The following is a 21,058-nucleotide window of genomic DNA, read 5'->3' on the forward strand; positions in this document are numbered from 1 at the left end:
GTATAAAAATATCTCATTATTTGAAACCGACATAAAAATATACCAAAATATATAGAATATAGAATGAAGCAAACAACGCTGCTATTTTGGGTAATCTAAAATACTGTACACATATGGATACTTTACGGTATATACTATATGTACGTTATGGTATATAGCCTTTCATGACCCTCTCGCTTTTTAGCAATGAGGATATAAACTTACACAAACGTTTATCTAATTTAATAATAATAAAATAATTAAGTTGCTAAACACTAAATTGTTGAGAATGTCATTTCGATTAATTGAAATCTGAAATGTCAAAATATAAATGTATCGAATAGTTTAATTTTAAAGCGCACTGCGAAATGTAACATGGAATGAAAAATGCAACTTATAAGTAGCTTAACCGGAAACTGAGGGTCGTTTGTTGTACTCAGTATTGGGATTGGGAGTACAACGAGTCTGTTCTCGTCATTTGTTTATTCTGTTCTGGGCTGCTGTATTGTGTGTGTCTGTTGGCTCATTGCCTCATGTTGAGTGCGCATTGTTTGATGTGATTTTTTTTCTGTATTCTGTATTCTGTTTTTTTTTTTGCTTGCCGTTTGCTACCCAAACGATAACAACGTTATCAGTGCACTGCCCAAAAATGGAGCACAAATCAAAATGTAGTTGGATAGCGGTCGCTTGGTCATTTCAGTCCAGTCCAGTCAGAGTCGGAGTCCGTTCCGATTCGGAAAGTGCAGCTCTGTCCATTCAGTTGTCCATTTGTCTGCCTTCCGATTTGACGGGCGCAACAGCCAAAAAATCACAGAAAGAAAAACAACAAGAACAATACAACAACAACAAAAAGGAAAGGAATGCAAGTAATTAAACCAATCAACGCGAATGTCAAATACTCTGCAGATTTATGTTGCTTCAGCAAGATCTCCGGATTTAACCATTTAAATAAGATTTGCTACAGAGACATATTGAAAACAACAAGAGAACTACATAAAATCGGGTATTCAATTGAGTGGAAGACAACTTTCCAGCTATGAAATTATAATCAAACTCATTTATCAATTTTTAAATGATGAATGTTTCAACTTTTTTTTATAGATTCCAAACGATTTCATTTCAAATTTTAGTTTAATTCATGTTTTTTGTTTTGACGTATATTCTATAATCAATGCAATAATATTTTTTCTTATTTCCTCTTATATAATAAATATAAATAATAATATATATATATAATATAATATAAATAAATCTTCGTTTAATATTTCTAAGTTGCGGGAATAAACTTTCAGACTGCTTTGGAAATGGATAAATTAAACTCAAACGATTGATAGTTCATTTCGATAGTACATATCGATAGTCTATTTCATATTCGATAGTTTTTTAACAATTCTTCTCAGTAACAAAACAAATATCTTTAAAGATTCACGTTTCTGAATTGTGTGAAAATAATTACAGAGAAAACTTCATTGATATTGGTCAATTAAATATCAACCTAAGCTACGTTGCAGACTCTTAAACAAATATCATAATATAAATCTTAAGTAGCTTAAGGTTGATGAAAGATTCTTTATTAACTTCAAAATATATAAAATTGTTAACAATACAAAAATGTCAAACATATCACAATATATACTTGGCTTCACTCTTATATATTTTTTTAATCATATTATCTGCATACCAAAGACCAAATATTGTGGATAAGATAATGCATATGCCCCGACTGCAATTGGGCGGGTATGGAAAACATTTTTCGCTTTTCATTTGATGTGTGCAGCGGGCTTTAAAAACGAATGAATGAAATGAAAGAATGGAGTATAAACCGAAAATGAAAATATGTGCAGCATTAATTTCAACGTTACTGCACAATCAGAGTCAGCGAGAGAGACTCCAGCTATATCCTGAATCCTGAATCCCGAATCCCGAATCCTGAATCCTGGTTTCCAGCTACAGTTACGGTAAAGCTTTGGCTTGAGGCTGCCGCTGCTGTTGTTGTTGATGTTGTTGTTGATGGGGCGATTGCTGTGGGTTGTTGGATGACTTTGCCCGGTGGTTACTGACTGACTGACTGAGTGACTGACTGACTGACTGACTGTCGACTGCCTGACTGGATGGCTGCACTGTTTCGGGTGGTGGTGGTGGGTGAAGTGTTGGTGATGGTTTGATGCAGATGCAACATACACAATCAAAATTCCATTCTGTGTCATGCTCAGAGCATCTGCATCTGCATCGCATTGGAGCACGGCGAGGATGAAGATGAGGATGGGGATGGGGATGAGCATGAGGATGAGAACCAGGGCCTGGGTCTAGGTCTGTGTGTGTTGTCCGCTTGGTCGGCAGGCAGTCATTCAGTTAGTCATTCAGCCAAGCATTTAGTCAGTCAGTCAACCAGGCGAACTGTCTGTCCGTTTGTCCATTTGTCTGCCATTCGTTGTGGTGGCAACTCAACTCATCTGATGGCCAGAGCAGAGCAGAAGGGAAGCTCTTTCGTTTCGTAGTTTTGCGCATTGTTTGACCGAAAATCAGAGAGGGAAAATATAATCGAGGCACAACTGCGAGCTCAGAGATAGAGAGAGAGAGTGAGAGAGAGAGAGAGAGAGCTGAACTGAATACTGAACATTCCATTGCTGCGGCGTTATAAACAAAATTTGCATTCTTTCGCTTTTGGCCAGACAACAAAAACACTCATCGTTCTACATGTGCTATACGTAGCTACGTATTGTAGTTTTCCACATTTTGGGCATTTTCATCAGTCTTCGTTGCGATGCGATGCGTTGCGTTGCGTTTCATTTCGTTTCCTCTCGCCACGTCTCGTCTCGTTTCATTTGAGCTTTCAGCTTTGTATAAACAGACAGACTGAGGCCCGAATTTTTCGACCAACTACCGCCTCACTCCGCTCCGCTCCGCTCCGCTCCGCTCCTCTCCATACCGTCCCACCACACCCCGCACTGTATGACTGCTTATACACTTTTTCACAGCTATCACAAGTCGATTTCACAAATTATTGTCATTGCCCATGCAAACTTAATTCGTTGTCTCACACACGGCGTCCATTGAATGAGATGCAAGCGCACACCAAAAAAAAAAGAGCGTGTAAGAAAGCTACTGTTGACAGTGCTCGACTTTGAGATACCCGTTAAACATTTTGATAAAATATGAAAAACTTATTTAATAGACTAGAATTATACCAAAATTATACTAACAAAATACTGAAGTATACTTTATATGGTATATACGTATACCGAAAGTATATCAACATTATACTAACATTATACTTTATATGGTATATACATATACCGAATGTATACCAACATTATACTAACATTATACTTAAATATACTTTAAATGGTATATATACTTTATATGGTATATACATATACCGAATGTATACCAACATTATACTAACATTATACTTAAATATACTTTAAATGGTATATAAATAAACCGAAAGTATGCCAACATTATACTGAAATATACATTTAGTGGTATATAAATATACCGAAAGTATTATATTAAATTAAATACAAAATAATAAAATAGTATAGAATATATTATATTATTTTTTACCTTATATAAAGATAACTTGGTTCCAAAAAAATATACTAATATACTAAAAATTTACTGTGTATTGAATTAAAGTATAAAATATATTAACATGTTTTTAAACATTTTATACAATATTTCTGTATACTTTAATCTATTAAGCATATTACAGGTTTAAATGGTTTAAAAATATACCATTAATTGGAAACGACAATTAATTAAAATATAGAATTTATACTAAAGCAAGCATTGCTACATTGTCAAACAAAAAAAAAAGATTCTTAAATAACTTTCAAAAACTCGCTGATTGAAATATGCCGAATGTCTGCCAAAAATATACTAAGAGCATATTAAAATATACTATGAACAATTTCAAAATGTACAATAATTTAATAACGATATCAGTATATACCATAGAACATATAATAAACCAAATTTTGTGCTCTGGTTTCTTAATTGATTTTCAAATCTTCGCTGATGCTGCATAAATAGTATATACTGTATATAAATAGTATATACCAGTATATAAATAGTGTATACTGGTATACTAAATACTTTATGGTCTCTTTCTGTTGTTGAGCATACCCTGCTAACTTTGGAGTGACGGGTGTGAAAACACACACAAAAAAAGAAGTCAACAGCAAATCTGTCAGTTGAATGAGGTGACTGCATGTGCAACGTTGGAGACTTCGCTAGCCGCTTCTTTGATATGTGAATTCCGCTGATAACCAATGTGCAGCTCACTCTCTCTCTCTCTCTTTCACTCACTCGGACATTCCCCGCTGAGAGAAAGAGAGAGAGAGAGGGGGGTGAGGGAGGGCAACCCTTTGCAATCAAACGGCCAACGGTCAGCATTCATTGTTATTTAAATGTCGACACAAAGCTCGCAGCTTGCCTGCTGAGCTGCCAGCATCCATCTCTGACTCTGACTCCGACTCTGATTCCAACTCCATCTGCATATCTCCATCTCTGCAGTCAGGCTGTCATTTGGTTATTGGCAACGGCGATGGCGATGGCGATGGTGGTGACGCTGCCGCTGCTGCTGCTGTTGGACTCGACTGGACTGTCAGACATGCTGGCTGCACATGTTAATTAACAATTTTGATTGAATTCCAATTTGAGATGAAATGTTTGAGGCAGTCGTCGGCAGACAGAGACTGGCCTTTTGCCTTTGCCGTTGCCTTTTGCCAAAGTCCCCGGGTTTAGTCGCTGTTCATTTCGCCGCATTGCGGACACACGTGGCGTATGCAACATTGCGTATACGCAGCATTGGCCCAACTGCTTTCCCAACTGCCACATTAACCACATGCGAATGCCATTCCCATGACTTGCATTCACCGCACACCACACCGCATCGCATCGGACCGCAGCACACTATTATTAACAATAAATATTCATGTGCATATCCTTTTTGGCCATACCGAATTTCTTTTACGCTCGCAGTTCATTTTCATGTTCATTTTTTTGTTGTTTTTTTCTTTTTTTTGACTCTTGTTATTGCTCGACTGCGCGCATACATATCGTTGTGCAAAAATATTGTTGTATTGTTTGTCGGTTTGTACAATAAATAAAATGGACACACATTCTTTTTTCGCGGAATTTCGCTGCACTCGTAATTAACTTCATAATTAAATTGGTCAAATGAACCCGTTCAACAGCGCCGCACTTTTATTCTCTGCGGTTCTGTCTGCCTATCCACACACACACACACACCCTCACACACACATCCACATGAATATATAACTGTTTGTGTATTGCAAATATGCACATACATATCTTTTTTATGAATACCATTAAGGTAATCCTAACTATGCAATGCTGTTAGCATCCAATCAAATGCTCATCAGAATATTTATTTATATTTATTTTCTGATTTCTCTTGTTTTTAGTTTTCTTATTAACGAACCATTCCAATTTGTTTATTGATGCGCACTGAAGTTTTGTTTTGTGAGCCTCATAACACAAACAAATTATTTGTGTTTCGTTCAGGTTAATGATAATACGCCATTGATTAAATGTTTTCTCGATCTTTGTTTTGAAAACACACACAAAAATATGTGGAATTGTTTAGTATTTCAAAATAAAATTGCAAACTCTTGGCTTCTTACCAAAATAAAGGAAAACTTTTCTTCCATATTATTGCTCAAGTTAACTATCATATTATAATTGTAGTAGATTCATTTTAATTAAATAAATTACATATTTCTGATACAAATTTCAGAAATTCTCTTAGGTAATATCATTTTTTTAGTATACTATTATGCTAACATCAATATAATTATAAAGTTAGTATATAGTACTTAGAAAATCTTTTATAAAATAAATAAATATCAAAATATCAGATTTATTTCTTAAACTTCAAATGTTTTGTATGAATTTTCTTCAATATTAATTCTTGAGTATGTAGTAAATCCTTTTCTATTCAATAAATGTTCAGTCAGATATTTACAATATTTCCTTTTTTTATCTGATTTCAAAAATAATACTTCTGCAAATGGTTTTGAGTATTATATTATTATATTTCAGACTATAGAAAAACAAAATATTAGATATATACTAAATTTAAAAAAAAAATTTTATAAAATTGATCTGTTTTAATTTTAGTTGAAATATTTGTGAAAATTTTCTTTCTTTACTATTATCAGACTATTATTATAAACCATCAGTCTGAAATGATATTTAAGAAATTAAATCAAATCAAAATTTGAATATATTTTCTTTGATAATAATTCTTCTGCATATAAATAATTAATGACAAATATCCGATATATACAATATTGAAATAATTCTATAGTAATTTATCATCTTTGTTGTCATTTAATTTCACCAAAATATTTCTGTGTAATATTTCTGTACTGTTATTATATTTAGATCATAGTGATATATTATATAAAAAATTAATTTCAAAATATCAGATATATTTTTCAATAAGATTCTTCATATTTTATAGTTATTGATTTAAGAAATTAACGAAAAGAAAAAATATTTATTTTTAGAGTTGAGTTATAATTGAAACTGTAGTGAAAAAAATGTAATATTTTTTGATAATTTAATAAATATCCCAAGATAGATTGTAAATAAATAAATAAAATAATGCATTAAAAATTATCAATAAATATATATTGCGAAATACTCTTAAATGTATATGAAATTGTTCATTAAGAGATTTTCGAAAGTAGCCGATAAATATTTTGTAGTCATTGAAATTAGATTTTAGTGCCACACTCAATTTATTTTTTGTGTGGTGTTAAAAGTTATTAGAGGGTAACCCTTAGTCGAGTGTGTGTGTGTGTTTTGGTGTGTTTTTTGTGTATTTGTCAAGCGCTTAATCATTATGATAATCAACTTGATGTGTGTTATGGGAATCTCTGTGTGTGTGTGTGTGTTTAAATACATATGCGCATTTTTGAATGAGCATTCAAGTGCAAATTTGTATTAAAAATACTTGTTGTTTGTGTGCGGGTGGCTGACGGCGACGGCGACTGTAAATTGTGAGTTGTGTGACGTCGACGCTGACGTCGACGCCGACGTCGCTTTGGGGCAGCCTCTGCTTATGACACTTGACATTACACCGCACATTACGAGCAGGGCGAGCTCTGCTCACTCGCACTTTGAGCACTTTGAGCACGTACCACACGAAGCGGCCGAGTCAGAGGGACCCAGACCCAGACCCCCATTAGCAGCCGGAGGCACGAAACAAGGCCAACAACAGTTGCAACAGTTGAAAGAGATAGCAGATGCACAACAAACTTTTGATCGGCTTCATTTGTCGGAAAAATGTCTCTCTCATTTGTTAGCATTTTCATTGTGCAATTCCAGTTCCAAAATTTGCCATAGCCAAGGTGCAAATTCTTTTTCTGCTTAATTGATGATGAAACCAATGAAAAAGACAAAGCTCTCTCTTTCTCTCTCTCACTCTGATTGGCAATGTGTATGTGTAGTAGCAACATTTGTGTGCACAAAATTGCACAAAATTCAATTTCCAATCGAATGCATTCAAAACACACGCACACACGTTTTGTGTTTTGTGAATTGTGAATTTCTGCCTTCAGAATTGGCTTATGTAATTCCATTTATTTGCCGATTTATCGATGCATAAACAAAACTATGCACTGCACAATTCCTCACTGAGATTTGTCAGTTTTCTCTTTTTGTTTTCTTTGGCCAGAAATTCAGAAATTGAGCTCAACTCGCCTCGGCTCCCCCCCTCCCCGCTCTGCACCAAGTTCTCTTTTGATCTCTTGGCAGGTTTCTCAGGTCGCACATAAATAATTTTACTACGTGAAAAGTCAGTTTACTTGCTTTGGCAAATTGTAAGCGTAAAGCTGTAGATAATTGCTCGAGGCCGCTGACTTTCTAGATAACAACACTTCAAGAATGTTGGTTATTTGCAAACATTTTTGAGTTAATGGATTTTCATTAAATTCAAATGCATCAAATTAATCAGAAATCGCGAGATATCGAAGAAGAAGAACTCATCAAATAATAAACGTTTCAAATACTTAAATAGAAATTCGCATTTCAAGAACTTTAGATCTTATTGTCTTTGAGTTTGATGATGGTCAGACGGAAATATAATGGTCGGAACATAATGGTCTAGATAATACCCTTATGTTAACAAAAAGGAATTTATTATCGTGTTACTGGGAAGAAAAGACAACGATAAAAGAATTTTGTACAGAATTAAAACTAGAAATTATAATAGGACAATAGAGGGTTAAGTATGAGCATATTTTCAAATGATTTGCGGTGTTTCCTTGTCGGCATTATTTAATTTGTGAATGCATTTTGGAATTATGTAATTGTAAAGTGCAATTGACAGTAAAGAAAACATAACTAACACAAGTTAGAAAGCTTCTGTCGAGTGTGCGATTCTGTGTGATACCCACTACACATTTTTAATAAAAAGAAAACAGTGCGGTATTATTATATACTAAAAAATATTAAAGTATATCAAAGGCAATGTGAGATATATTGAAAGGCTAATAAATTCACTATTCACTATTACTCTTAGAATATACCAAATAAATATACTGAAAAGTACTAAATTATATCTAATCTATTTCTGGTATATCGACTTGCGATTATATTTAAGAAAAGTGAAAAAGTGCGGTATTAGTATTAAAATACATATTATATATGTATACTGAAAAATACTAAATTATATGGAAAGCTATATTTGGTATATTAATATTCAATAAAGGGAAACACTGCGGTAAATATACCAAATAACACACTGAAAAATATAAATTATACCGGTATGCTACTACATTTAATAAAAGCCAACCGGTATTAGTATAAAAATATACTAAATTAATATACCCAAATAAATACTAAATTGTTTCAAATGCCATATTAGATACATCGATATTCAATATAAGCAAAACGGTGCGGTTTTAATATTAAAATATACTAAATTAATATACCGAAAAATACTAAATTGTTTCAAGTGCTATTAGATGTATCGATATTCAATATAAGCAAAACAATGCGGTATTAGTATTAAAATATACTAAATTAATATACCATAAAATACTAAATTGTTTCAAATGCTATATTAGATATATCGATATTCAATATATATTGAAATATACCAAATAAATCCACAGAAAATACATAATTATACCGTAGGCTTTATTCGGTATATTGACATACTATTACAAAATATATTAGATCGTCAACAACATCAACTGTGACACCCCTTGTATCCGATGGTTAAAAGCGGAGAAAACAATTGTCAAATGAAAAAACTCATTGAATTGAGTGAATGATCAATGCACACAGCACATAACATGTGCTATAGTATTTATTACGAGTATATTGTTAACCGATGCATGAGTTTAACCTTTGAAGTTACCTGGAAATATATATATTTTTATTATAACTATTTGAAAGATGGGTGCGGCATCCTGACAGGTGACAGTAGCACAGTTAGTGCCAAGAAACTATGATGGACTTGTGTCTAAAATGAAATGTTCAACCATAAAAAACGCACACACATAGGAAAAAAGCGAGAAGGCGAAGCGAACATAAAGCACAAAAAAAAAACAGAGACGTTGGATTTGGCGTTTGTGGCACAGATATTTGTGATGCGTGGGCGACCGCATAATAGCCATAATCATGTACGGGGACCTGCGCCTGGGCCTATGGCATGGCTTATGGCTTATGCAAAAAGCGACTGCAACAGCAACAAACAACAACAAGAAGAGCAAACTCAAATTTACAATCGCATCGTTCGTCGTTGTCTTGTTGTCTTCCTTTTCGGCTGCAGGGCATTGTACAATCGCCCACGGTCGCAAACTGCGTGGCAAGCGACTACGAGAGTATTATGTAGCCATATATACATACATATATATATACATATATACCAGATATATATATATATATGTATATATCTGTAGAGCGTATAAAAACACATATGTATCTAGATCTAGCTCTCTATCTATTGCCGCGCACAGCGCGCATTTTATTTTTAGATAATTGCTCTTCCTCTTCACATTTGGCACGGATCCAAACAAAAAGCAACACAACTGCAACAACAACACAACCACAATGAACAGCAACAGCAACAGCAATTTCAAGATTTTTGCGAACAAATCATAGTAATAACAAGCTGCAAACGCTAATCTTTCTCTCTCTCTCTCTCTCGCTCGCTCGCTCTCTTCGAACTTTTTACATGCCCTCCACCCACAAGATAATCCACTTTTGAGGTACACACAACTTTGAATATCTTTTTGTGTAAACTGGGGAATACTGGGGGAAAATTTCAGACAAGACGCGATAAGCAAATGCATCGCAACTTTCCAGAGATTACATTGCATGATCCACATTATATCATGATGTGCGGTGATAAGCTAATGACTCAAATATATAACTATGACACACATTGAAGATCACAGTCAGTAGAGTGTAATAAATGAATAAATTCGGTAATTCACAAAGCGGAATCGAAACTTAAAAGATGCTATACAAATTATAAGATCATTAAATAACTATTACTACTGACAAATGAAATAAGAAATTATAGTTTTGTTTATAAATGATTAAATACTAATTACAAGTGTACAAATTTAAAAAGAAGAAAGAAAGAAGGAAGAAAGTTATAATCGATTTCAAATAAAAGTAAAACAGGGTACTTTAAAATATACTAAATAAAAATATTGAAATAAACCGATGTATCAATATACTGCTACATTCGAAATATACCAAAAGCTTTAAAGAAAAAAGAGGGAACAAAAAAGAAGGATAAAAACTAAAGTCCATCTCGACTAAATATACCGAATTAATATATCAAAAAACACTAAAATAATCCGAAATGTATATTTGATATATCGAAGTACTACTACATTAAAAATATATCATACAAAAGATACCAAATTGATATACTGGATTAGATTCTAGATACTAGATTCAAAATATACCATACTATACAAAATATACCAGATTTTTAAATGAAACAATGTTAGAATATTCTTCTATTATATGGGCATACAAAATACAAACTAATTTATTCCTTTCTATATCACAAGATTAAGTTAGCTAAGAATAAAAGAATGTAAGAACCAAAGATATTTATGGGAAAAAGTATCCGCAAGTCCTTTTAATTTGTGTAAAAATGCTTAACTATATCGTTGATTTAAAAGACAATCTAAGATAATAAAGTGCAGCGTTTGCTTACCCCTATGAATTATTAATAAAATCATATATAATACATACAATATGTATATTACAGGAACTCGAGAACGCGATTTCCAGATACGAGTAGAACTCTTTGTTCAAGTGCCTGAGTGAAAGTTCTTGTCGCAATAATTGATAAGATGATGATGATGATGTCATTGATTGTGCTTATTATACTTGGAAATTGTTGCGAGAGTTGTCACTAAAAATACATATCAATTGCGAAAGCAATCAAACGTATGTGCTGTCAAATACCCTGCAATTTAAATTGATTAAATGAAAACAAATGGGGAAATTATAATGATTAAATATTGCACAATTTATTGCGAGTCAATCAACAAATTAACAAACGACAAAAAAAAAAAATAACAAACAATATGCAGCTCATTTAAATGGATTCTTATCAAGGTAGTTTGAGAGTTTGTGTGTGTGTGAGTGTGTGTTTGTGTGTGTGTTAGCCATGTGTGCCTTGAGTGTTTGTGAGGTTTAAAGCCCGTTTCGCGTTATCGCCACAGCTAATCTATTTGCTGATTGCCTGGCACTTCGATGTAGGTGTACTTTAACTTCCGTCTGTGTGTGTGTGAGTGTAGGTGTGTGTGTTTGATTCCTTGCGGCAAGCCATCGATAGACGCGCTCAGCACAACGATTGGCAATTTAACATGGCGGCACAGCAATACCCTGGAAACTGAGCGCACTTCAGAAAAAAGTCGGCCACACTCTGTGGTGGTGGAAAGAAGATGCAATCTTTGAATATAAAGATACTTTCCAAACAGTTAATGCCCAACTTACCCGAAAGCAGTCGCAGCATTGCGACAACAGATACATCCAAATGTAGAAAAAGGCGCCGAGGCAGGCGACAATCAAGGACACGCCCACAAGCACCAGCAGCCAGAAGATGAACCACAGCGGATTCCTCATCTCGTCCTTGATCTGCGAGTGAAAGATTCAAAAGTTACAATCAATATCTGTATCTCTATCTATATTACTGTATCTGTAGCTGTATCTGTATCTGTATCTGCAAACGAACCTTTTTCTAATCGTGGCGTGGCGTCTGCTCGCAAATGAACTTATTGAGCGACTGTCGTTTCTAAACGCGTCGTTTCTAAACGTAATCTATACCGAGTCTTTTTCTTTCGCCTCCCCGACTATCTACAATCTGAGTGCGAAAAGTTTTGTGCCTTCTACTTTTGTTGCGATACGCGATACGCGTTACAAAGGTTGTCTGCTCTCTCGCTCTCTCTCTGTCCAATGGATATGCTTTATGGTGATTATATATTTTTGGGGAAACTCGAATTCTTATGAAGAGAACTAGAGTACACAAGTTTAGTAAGTCTTCGGCAGATCGACAGACAGACAAGCGCAGCTAAAATTAGTACAATTTATGGCCTATTAGATTAACTTATCAAAAGTAATGCTGAAGTGCTCTTTTTGTTTGTCGTCGCCCATTTGCGATTGCTGCGCTTCTGTAAATCTTGATTTGACCAATATAAATATTTGTTTATATTAACTCATCATTAAACCACGAATTTGGCATATTCTTATAGTACTACAACTTTATCAAGATTGAGTTAGCTGAATTAAAAGTAATTCTAGGTCTTACACATTCTTCATTCCTATTTCAAGAATATATAACAATTGAAATGGTTAAAATTGAATAGACAACCAGCAAGTAAAAAATCCAATCTCGAGCGTGCTCGACTGTGAGACACCCACACTTCTTAAAATATACTACATTAATTTAATTAAATGTGCCAAAAAAAATATCGAAAGCTATATTTGGATTATCGATTATATTCAAAATATATCAAAGAAAACATTGCAATATTATACTTCAAATATAAAACATTAATGTACTGCAATATACTAAAATATACCGACATCTATATTTGGTATTTCGATATACTATTACATTTCAAATATACCAAAGAGTAAAGTGCAATATTATACTTGAAATACTTTGCTTTACTTTACCGAAATATACTCAAATATACCGAAATCAATATTTGGTATAACGTTATGGTATTCAAAATAAAACCATAGAGTACAAAATATACCAGATTGGCAAATAAATCAAAAAATACCACTCTATGGATAGCAGGTTCAAAAATCTTAAATCAAGTTGAAGCATTCCCAAAATTTAATTTCTGCATTTTCAACATAGGAAAACCTTGCGAATCGCTTTTAACTGTTTGAAATTTTAAAGAAAGGAAATAATATTGTATACATTGATTTCAATTTAAGACTTTTTAAGTCTGTAAACAAACGATGATTTTACGATTGTATTATTTTGTAAAATCAAAAAGTTCAACAAGCCTTTGCCCAAATTTCAAGTGTACAAAGAGAACAACAACAAAAACAAGCTCAAACAATCGACAACACGGCAAATAATAAAACTTGTCAACAAACACGATGAGCTCCAAACACATGTTCCAGGTGACGGAGCCAACAGTGGATGCCATCAAGGCTTCGGGATTCGCGCAAAACATCTACAAGAAATGTCTGCGCAGTCCGAGCGATCTGAGCAACTGGAAACGCTCTCAGGCATATTACGATGTGGTGGCTTACATCAATAATACGAGCATGGCGATCCAGGGACATCGTCAGACCGGTGGCAGCTATGTGATCTCATCGCAAATGCACGAGCTGTGCAAGATCTTCAATTGGCTGGATCGTTTGGCCTGCGAATGTCATCCGATGGGCATCGGCGAGGGTTTGAGGAGTTGCCTCAACGACAACGGCCAACTGAATGCGACGGCATCGACGAATTCGATGCGGCACAAGTGTCACCTCGCCTATCGCCGCTGGCTGCTGCAGGTGCAGGAGAAGATCTTCGGGCGACTCGAGCGGCAATTGAAACCGAATTGCAAGCACATCAATGAACTGGCCCAGTATTTGACACGCTCCTTTGGCAGCATCAAGAGCAACAACTACGACTTGGGCCACGAGTTGATGTTTGTCTTCTTCCTCTGTGCACTGTTCAAGTGCGGCATATTGCAATCGGAGGACACGGTGGCCGCCGCCTTGGTGCTCTATCAACGCTACGTGGAGCTGGTGCGTCGCATTCTGCTCTTCTATCGCCTGGCGACGCTTTATCGCGACAACAATGCCATCGATGAGCGCAACGCTTTGCCTTATCTCTGGGGCTGTGCTCAGCTCTGTCGCGATGCGCCCTTCAACCCGTTGCAGTGTCAAAAAGCAGCGCAACTGGAGCCGCAGAGGCGTGAGTATATGCTGCTCAGTAGCCTGGAGTATCTGCAACGGGGCAAGGGGCAAGTGCCACTTGGCGTCCACTCGCATCAGCTGTGGTGTGTCCTCTCGCTCTCCAATTGGCCCGATGCCTATGCGAGTCTCATGCGCACTTACATCAAGTATGTCCTCGACGATTTCTACATTGTCCAGCATCTGATCTTCAGCGAGATCATGTCGTTTGCTCGCCAACCAGCTGAGTTCTTGGTCCAGGCTTATCTTGGCAAGAAAGCGCAGCCAGAGTTGCCACTGCTACCGCCAGAGTTGCCTGTGAGTCGCCACAACAGTCTCGACACCCAATTGTTCCTTGGCTTCAACGATCCGCGCAAGCAGAGCATCATCTCTGATGATGACTACGACAACGAGAAGCATCAGCGGGATGATCACGTCCACCTGCTGCGACGTCCTCGCAAATATCGACACAGCTTTACCGCCAAGCCGATATTCGACATCCACAAATCGGAGTCGATGGAGGCGATGACTGAAAACAACATCGAATCGAAGCGCTCGAAAAGATCCACAAGCAGAATCGAATCGCCAACATCGTATTACAGTCTCTAGTCAAATTCAATTTGAAACGTACATCAGCGTACTTTATACATCCATCAGTGAGGGATACAACATACTAAAAGAGGCAACTATTCAACGTACATCAGCAATAACATCAATGCACAGACAAGTTACTAAATAAGTTATTAAATACTACCGAACATATATAGAAAAAGATCACATGCAATAAAGAGAAGCTACTACGAAACGTACATCAGCGAATACATCACAAATCAAACATTATATTATAAATATTATAAGATGCCAATAGTTAACTTTCATCAGCAATTACATTTAAGTCATAAATGCCACACTTCATACATTAAACATTTAGAATCAGCATGGGAAACAAGATACAAAAGGAAGCAACTACATAACCAAATACATCATACATTATACATTGAGGATCAGCATAGGATACAAGCCAGTAAATGCACGTAAATCAGCAATTACATCATTACTAAAAGAAGATGCAATATACTAAACGAAGATACAAGATACTATCGAACCGAATACATAGTTATACATCATACAGTGAAGATCACATACAACAAAGAAAAGCTACTATGAAACTTACATCATTACAGTAAAGTCACAAGATTTAAGTTACTACAGAACATACATACAATTAAGATCGCTATTAGTTACAAGATACATCAAAAATAAATCACTACGAAATTTGCATCAAAAAATACATTATATATTGTGGATATTAATTGTTTACAAGATACTAAAAGAAGCAACTAGAAGACTAATATCAGCAATTACATAAGATCATAGATTATAGATCATATGAAACAAACCGAACATTATAAATCATACATCATAGATTAGTCAAGATCAGCATGGAATGCCAAATGGACATCAGCAATTACATACATAGATAAGGAATCATACATCACAGATCATAGCACACACATCATAAATCATCTTTCTTACACCAAATAGTGAGGATCACAATGAATACACGATACTAAAAGAAGCAACTACATCAGCTATTACATCATACTTACATCATACAGTACTAAAAGATGATAAAGAATATTGCAGAAGAAGACACAAGATAGTACAATCGAATATACATCAGCAATTACATCAGATTACATACATACTACTTCAACAATTACATCATTCATCAATGAGTAAGGATGCAAGTTATTAAAAGATGATAAAGAATATTGCAGACAAGACACAAGATAGTACCGACTATACATCAGTAATTACATCCTACAATGAAGATCAACATACAGTGAAAACGTACATCAGCAAATACATCATTCATTTGGTGTACATCTGAGTGTGTATGTTCTGTTATTATTATTAAGACAACAATTAAGCAAGAGCGCCGCGCGCTTTGGGTGTGATCAATCGTGCACAGTATCTAAGTATCTCGCTATCTATCCCATGTATCTCACACATTGTATCTGTATCTATCGCACTCGCACTTGCGCTCACTCTCTCGCTCGCTCTGACGCGCAGCTGTTTTATTTTTTCTTCATTCTTTTTTTTTTTTTTTTTTGGTGTGAGTGTGTTTGCTTGTCTGATTGTGCGACAACAAATGATTCAGTTGGTCTTTAACTGGAACTTATTAATTTCTACACAAACACGCATACACACACACATACACACTCGCGTACACTTGTAGTTCTTGTTGTCGTCTCACGCAACTTGTTATACACTCAGCTGAGCTAAGGTATTGCAACTTTGCAGCTTTATTGGTGCATTTTTAATCAGCGGACTGCAAATTTATCTACTTCTCAAAATGTCATTGTTGTCTCTGCTGTAAACTTGATCAACTTTAGAAATTCACAGTTTAAAAATAGTTTTTTTAATCTGCGAAATTATCTAATATTAAACTCGGATTTAAATAAGTTTTATCACTCAACAAATTATGTGTTTTAAACTGATTTTTCTGGGTCTGAATCGCATCTAAATCGTCAGAATCGAATTATTACATGATTGACTCTAAAATGTAGATTTAAATATTATATATCACTTTAAAAATCAGTTTGTTTGCCAATTCTTTCAATAAGCAAGCCTTTTTTGATATCATATTATGATTATTAAAATAAATTTGTTGGGTATCATAAATGTGTGCTGAAATTTTTGTTTAAAAAACTAATTTGCATAAAAGAAATACTATAATATATTGAACAACTTTTATGCATCAAGTAAGGACCATAATAAAATTCAATTAAAAATGTAAATACATAAATTCATTTAATGAATTATATATATATTCATCAAATGTATTAATTAATCAATCAAATTATTCATTAATTTTATTAAAAATATATTTATCAAATTTTAATTAAATTCATTTTACAAATATGAATTCCATTAATTTTTAAATTATTGATTTTGTAACGATTACTTCAATTTGAATATATTTTAACGAATTAAATAAATATCTAACCTAATTAATGTAAGTTCGTTTATATTTTAAATTACGTTTTTAATTTGCTTAATATTAAAAATATAATCGAGCACTTAATAATCAGGAGTTAATAAATTAACTCATGGCATTTAATTTTTGTAATTTGTAAAATTGAGAATATTTTATAAATTTTTAATAAAATGTGCATTTTGATTATGTTGTAAATTTCATTTAAATTTATATATAAACATACATATTTTATAAATTATTAATTTTTTATAAATTTAAATTTAATTTGTATTTTTAATTATTAATATTCAATACAATAAAATGTAATTTATATTTGTATTTTATGAAATTGTTAATGTATTCTGAATTTCAATTCGTAATTTATTAAATGATGTATTTTTATATGAATTTAATTAAGTTTTCATTTATTTTTTTTAATTTATTATTATTCATGTTTTATATATAAATAATTAAATGCAACACTTAATAGTCAGATTGCTTCAATTTGATGAAAAGAAAGGGTATCAAGAGTTCAGCGTGTTGCAGTTGATTCTTCTGTGCTGTTTTGTTATTATTATTGTAGTTGTCGATGTCGATGTTGTTGTTGTTGTTGTTGTTGTTGCTGTCGATATGCTAGCCGCCGCTGCTATTATTCGTATTCTTATTCTTATAGTTATTGTTATTGTTATTGTATTTCCACTGTCACTGTCGTCGTCGTCGTCGTCGTCATCGTCGTGGCTTCTTTGCCTTTCACACAAAATGTGAAGTTCATAAAGAACAGCACATCATTGTTATGGCAGCTGATAAACTGCAAGTACACAAACACACACGCACACACATACACAGTGGCATGCATACATCGCGTATACGCACTCTCTGGTTTTGCTTTGCTTTTTTGTAAGTCAAGATACAGATGTCCATTTCATTTCCCCCTTGTGTGCACATGTTTGCAGATTTCCGATTGTTTGCTAATTTCTCTCCTTCTCTTTCTGTTTCTGTTTCTTTTGCATTTTCCATTTCTTACTTGTTGTTAATTGTTTTCGAATAGCAATAGCAAGAGCTTGTCGCTTAATGAGATACAGATACATCTGCAGTCTGAATAAATACTGGGGAGACGCGTAGCGCAGGAAACAAACTCTTCAAACTTATCGCCATCTAGTATTTCATCATCGACTATTTTTGCTCTCTTTGTTTTTGCTTTCTTCGCTTTGCATAATTACATTTATAGTTTTTTTCTCTTTCTTTTTGTTTTTGTTTTTGTATTTTTTATTGATATTTTTATTTATACTATACACACACACACACTCAGTTGTGTTGGGCCTCTAATAAGTTGTTAATTATTCAATTGCAGAGCAAGCTCATACTACAAATTCTAAAGAATCGTTTCGTTTGTCTCTCAGACACTTGACTCTATTGTTGGGGATCTTTTTTTTTTTATTTTTTATTCTATATATACATCTGTACACATGTATAATCAACCGTTTTCATTTGATAGAGTTTCGATTCTTAACTTTTTCACACAACATCAACTTCAGCCAAGTTATTTCACAAATTGTGATTAGTTTTTAATACATCGAAAAGTTGCAAACTACTTTTTTTTGTTTCATTTATTTTTTGTTTTTTGTGTATACAGAAAACGTGAATGATCTAATCAATTCTACTTAAATAGCGAAACAAGTTAGGAGCATTTTTTGATGTAGTTATAAAAAGTTTTTGCGTATCTTAATTAAACTCTGCTGATTGCGAAAATATATTTAAAAATACATCGTAATAACAAACTTGACAATACGAACTTTGAAATTCGAAATGATACTGTAAATATAAAATAATACTGAAATATACTAAACTCCATAATACTATAAATTCAATATATTTGAAATTTCTACTACAAATTCTAAATAATACTATATACAAATAATACCAAAATATACTAAACTCTATAATATTATGAATTCTAAAGCGTCAAAAAGTTTGAAACGGATTTCGTTTACTTTATTAAACTTTATGAACTACAAAAAACTCTAAATTTATATTGAAATTTATTTAAAAATGAATAAAACTAAATTTAAAGATTCTCAAACTAAAAAATCTACGAAATTGTTTCTATGCAAATAGTCATATTCTACTAATTTAAAAACTATTAAGGATTAAATAAAATTCTAAAATTACTAAAACAGAATTCTCCGAAGTTAGAAAAGCTGCGAAATATTTCCTATATACAAAGTTTCGTAATATGTAGATCGAAAGAGCCGAATTTCTAGATGGTTCGAAATCTGTCCGAATCTTTTGGAAATCTCAAAGATCAGTCAGGACAACAATTGGGAATATGGTAAAAGTGTTTTGCTTTTAGTGTTGTTGTTGTACATACTTGAATGAAGAGACTGCGAGGAATAAAATGCATCGATGCGCGATATTCTAATCAGTTGTTATTGAACAAAAGGGGGAGACTGAAGCTGAAGCTGATCTGTTAAAAGTCGCAGTTGTGTGTCATCACGTCTTATGAGAAGATCAAAAAACCAGTTAGGCGTTTTAACTGTCTTGGCCAGAGAATAAATTTGTGTAGTAGAAAAGTGTTTGAACTGTTATTGGCCATTTAATGGCCACACTCAGTTGTACATACAGACAGACCGAAAGACACACACACACATACGCACACGCACGCACACACATAAACAACACGTGTGCAAGTTTAACAAAATAAATAAGCTAGCATACTAACACACACACACACACACACAGAGGCAAATGCAAACAATTATAAACACACACACACAGACACACACATGCTGAAATACTTGTACAGCAACTCAACGTCAGCAGTTGGCGCGCAGTAGTCAAACGTTCGCTGTTAATGCCACTGCTTCAGTTGTTGTTGTTGTTATTGCTGTTGTTGTCCGTTGCCGCACAGTCATGGTGAAAATATTTCAAAAATGTCTGTTAACTAACAGCGGCACTGTTAAGTGTGCACAGCTTTCGTGCGCGATCTCATTCAGCTGTCCAACAACACACACACAGACACACACACACACGCATAAGCTTTTTGAGCTCGTCGCTGTTAAAATAACGCCCTGCCTTCGCTCTCTCTCCACTATCTGCCGCTCTCTCGCTGAGGTGCTCTCTCACTAGCACTCTCTCTCGCACTCATAGGTACACATACATGCGCATAAGCTTAGGCCAAACACACAAATGCAAAGTTGAGAAAATGGGGGAAAAATTGAACGTACGAAAGAAAGAAAGAAACTTGTTCCTTTCTAACAATAAGCGACAAGATCAGACGACGACTTATCCCCGCTCATTTGCTGCATCATCAGTTGGCCAACTGGCTGGTTGCCCAGGCAAAGCAACAACAACGTCGACGACCATCTCCTCCACCTGCAGTGCAGCTTCTCTACACACAGCTGACGACAAACGACAAGCGACAAACGACGCGACTAAAAGCATTGCAACACACACACACATACGAACATACTTGCAAGCAAACAAAACATAGAAAAACGCATTCATACTTTCACACATATGTACATATTATACAAGTGAGTGTGTATGTATGTACATACATACATACAAGCATATCTAGTAGTTGTTAAACTTGCTTGCTAACTTCGTACCTACAAAACATGTGAGTGTGTGTGTGTATGAGAAGTTCTCTCCACCTCTCCATAAGCATTTAATTCTATT

At 34.3% G+C, this 21,058-nt stretch overlaps 1 protein-coding gene across 2 annotated transcripts in view; it reads left to right on the plus strand.

The window, feature by feature from the left end:
* LOC117563487 (protein scalloped) overlaps positions 1 to 21,058 on the plus strand; it is a 74,522-nt gene that overhangs the window by 19,467 nt on the left and 33,997 nt on the right. The gene's annotated exons all lie outside the window — the stretch shown is intronic.

Source organism: Drosophila albomicans, chromosome X (assembly GCF_009650485.2).
Source record: "Drosophila albomicans strain 15112-1751.03 chromosome X, ASM965048v2, whole genome shotgun sequence".
NCBI lineage: Eukaryota > Metazoa > Arthropoda > Insecta > Diptera > Drosophilidae > Drosophila > Drosophila albomicans.